Raw genomic sequence first — 4045 nt, 5'->3', positions numbered from 1 at the left:
TAAGTTATGTCTCGAGGGGTAATCAAGTAAAGGAAAATATTTTTAGCGTCAACATATTCACCAGCATGTGTTGCTGACGTATTTTTTAGACATTTTGCAGGTAATCAGGAATATAAGCTTGGAGGCTCGAAGTGCATAAGATATCCGATGGCTCGGATTGTTTTGATAAACTTTAAAATATAAATGGTGGTTTGTAATAACAGTATTTTGTAAACAAGTAATACTTTTGTAAAACATTAAACGGAAAAGCTTTTTAATTCCATCTTTTGTTATTGTGAATATAATATTTTAACCCACGCTAATATTTCCGCATAAAACCCGCTACTCTGATTTATTTACAAACATGGTACCAACATATGTGGCATACGCCTAGGCCGTGGTTTGGGGTATGACATCATCACCCCGCCAATGCCGCATGCCGCCGATGCACTCGTTGCAACCATTTTTGGCACCTTAGCACCACTTGTCATGAGACTACTATTGTACCAACTGCTCCTCAACGGTTTGCTCAACCCAACCCTCGCCCTGCACCATATGCTCAACCCATTAACCAAATGCTAGCTTTCTATAATTGTGGTGACCCTAACTACTTTCACAACGTGTGTCCACGACTCACACATGTGAACACACTTCGGCTTGCTCCAGCTCCGTTGTACCAGGTTCAGACATACCAAATCCAACAAGCTTACCATCCATAGTTTCCACTAGTGTAGGCTAACCAAGCTCAAGTTCATCCGCATCCCGACATTTTAGCTCTTACACCACAAGGTGGTCAAGTCGTTCAAGCTACTCATGCTCCTCAAGAAAATCGTTGGCGTGCTTTTATGATTAATGCCAATCAAGCTCAGCAAACGGCGATGTTATGAACGGTATGTTTCTCGTAAATGACCAATTTGCAACCATTTTATTTGATATCGGTACCGATATGAGCTTTGTGTCTTGAATTTGAGCCTTCACTTTCTAAAACTCGAGTTAAGCTTAAAAACTCGTATTATGTTGAGGTAGCTAATGGTAAAACTATATCAATTGAATCGGTTATTCGAAATTGCAAGTTAAATATAAATGGCCACAAGTTCTCAATCAACCTAATTCATATGCAATTGGGAAGTTTCGACATCATAGTAGGCATGGACTGGTTATCTGTTCAACGTGCTGAAATTGTTTGCTTCGAGAACTTCATTCGTATTCTGCTTGTCAACGGTCAAATCCTTCGTGTCTCTGGTGAAAAGCCTTCTCCCTCGAGCCTAAATTTTATCACATGTTTTCAAGCCCAAACGTACTTACGCAAGAAGTATGTAGCATTCATAGCCCATGTGATGGATAATAAGGAACGAAAAATTGAGGACATTCCTGTTGTTCGCGAGTATCCAGAGGTGTTTCCAGATGATGTTTCTGGTCTTCCTCCTATTCGTGATGTTGAATTTCGAATCGATATCGTGCATGGTGAAACCCTGATTGCGAGGGCCCTTATCTTCTTGCACCCTCCGAGATGCAAGAATTGTCTAACCAGCTCCAAGAACTTTTGGACAAAGTGTTCATTCTCCCTAGTTCATCTCCATCGGGCGCACCCATTCTTTTCGTAAAGAAGAAAGATGGATCTTTCAGTATGTGCAACGATTACCGTTAACTCAACAAACTCACAATCAAAAAGCGCTATCATTTGCCTTCTATTGACGATCTTTTTTATCAACTTCAAGGAGCTTCATGCTTCTCAAATATTGATCTTCATCTCGCCAGATCTCTTCATTTCATCCGCAATACATACACACACACCTCCAGATTCCAGAGGCTAGGGTCTAAACGGCTGTGAAAGTAAGCTTAAAACTTCAAATCCGGTGACTACACACACCTTCAGATCCGACGGCTAGGGTTGGTAGGGTGCAAGCTGTTGTTATTCACCATCATCTTCTCTGCCGTGGTGCGTTAGTGGAGATCTGAGAGAGACGGACGACCTACCTTCTTTTTCTTTGCCGTCGTTGCTCCGCATATGGTTACCTTACCCATTATTACTATTATTACTATTATTATTATTATTACCTATTATTATTATTATTATTTTATTGGGTGTTCTATTGTTTGTGTTGGTGTGATTAGTTGTGATAATAGAGCGTAGGAACCATGACTATTACTTGAGACCGTGTCCTGAAACGAGGGGTGTAGGAAAGGGTAAAGATAGGGTATATATATTGCGTTATGCTTCTTGGAATGTAGAAACACTAAATAGTATGTTGCTAGAATTGGTAGATGTTCTTAAAAGACGTAGTGTTCAAATAGAATGTCTCCAGAAGACTAAGTGGAAATGGCATAGAGGGGCTGAGTGTAATAGGTATAAGTTGTGGTACTCGGGTCTGATGGAGCTAGAAATGGAGTGGGGTTTCTAGTGGCTAAGGAACTACACACTAGTGTGGTAGAGGTAACAAGACATAATGACAGGATTATGGTGTTAAGATTAGTACTAGGAGAGGAAGTAGTGGCAGTAGTCTACGCCTACGTACCTCATGTAGGCTTAGGCAGTCAGAAAAATAGAGAATTTTGGATTGTCTAGATGCAGTGGTAGGGGCAATACCAAGGGGTGAGGGGATTTGTATAGGAGGTTATTTTAGTGGACACAATGGTAAGGCTAACGATGGTTTTCAAGCCGTATATGGGAGTTTCGGTTTTGGTGATAAGAATGAGATCGGAACAGATCTCCTAGAGTTTGCAATGGCCCATGACCTAGGTATTATAAATTCTTATTTTAAGAAAAAAAAATTCTCATTTGATCACTTTTAACAGTGGAGAACGCTACACGCAAACTGACTACCTTTTGATGAGGAAAGGAGACCGACGTTGGTGGAAGGACTGCAAAGTCATACCTGGGGAGAAAACTGTGGCTCAACATCGACTGTTGGTGGCGGATATAGGCTTTAGAAATAAGCTGACTGGTCGAGATAGGAAAGGTACACCTAGAATTCGATAGGGAAATTTGAATGAAGAAAATCTCCTACTGTTTAAGGATAAACTCATACTTCAGACACGGGCTCGACTAAATGGGGACACAACTCATATATGAGAAGCTATGGCGACAAAGACCAATCGAGTAGCAAAGGAGACTCTTGGGGTCACAACAGGAAAGGCGGGTGGGAATAAGGAGTCTTGGTGGTAGAATGAGGTCGTACAAGACAAGATAAGGGACAAACAAGGATGTTTTAGGGAGCTTATGAGGTGCACGAATGAGGAGGAGTGAGGGAATTGAGGGAGACCTACAAAACGGCCTAGAGAGAGGCGAAGAAGGCAGTGGCGGAATCAAAGAACGCGGCCTATAAAAACATGTATAAGCATGTAGAAAAAAAAGAGGGGGAGCATGCTATGTTTAAGATTGCCAAAGCCAGGGAGCGCAGAAGGCAAGATCTAGGGCATGTGAAGTTCATAAAGGATACATATGGGCATGTACCGGTCAAGGAGTAGGACATCAAGCTAAGATGTCAAACCTACTTCCACAGTCTTTCTAACAATGGGATAGCTTACCAAGAAGAATATAACAACACAACCTTTCAACGTCAACAACCGAATAACTGCTACTGCCGACGGATCACGCGAGAAGAGGTGCAGACTGTGCTTAGGAGGATGGGAAGGCCTAAGGCGGTTGGCCCATACAACATACCCATCGAGGTGTGCAAGTGTCTGGGAGAGGAAGGAGTCATGAGGTTAACTACTCTGTTCAATATTATCCTCAAATCTGGTAAGATGTCAGACCAGTGGAGGAGTGGCGTTGTAGTTCCTATCTATAAGAACAATGGAGACGCACAATGTTGTGGTAACTACCGAGGAATCAAACTACTAAGCCATACTATTAAGCTATGGGAAAGAGTAATTGAGGTTATACTTAGACGGGAAACTCAGGTTACGGTGAACCAATTTGGCTTCATGTCGGGGCGTTCCACCACAGAGGCAATACACCTTATAAGAATATTGATAGAAAAGTATAGGGAAAAGAAGCGTGGCCTGCATATGGTGTTTATTAACCTATAAAAGGCCTACGACAGTGTGCCACGACAGGTGCTTT

The sequence above is a fragment of the Bidens hawaiensis genome, unplaced genomic scaffold (assembly GCF_021521415.1).
Source record: "Bidens hawaiensis isolate Kalapana, Puna unplaced genomic scaffold, B.hawaiensis_p1.1 tig00017952_1, whole genome shotgun sequence".
In the NCBI taxonomy this organism is placed as follows: Eukaryota; Viridiplantae; Streptophyta; class Magnoliopsida; order Asterales; family Asteraceae; genus Bidens; species Bidens hawaiensis.
Note: the sequence above shows the minus strand (reverse complement) of the source record.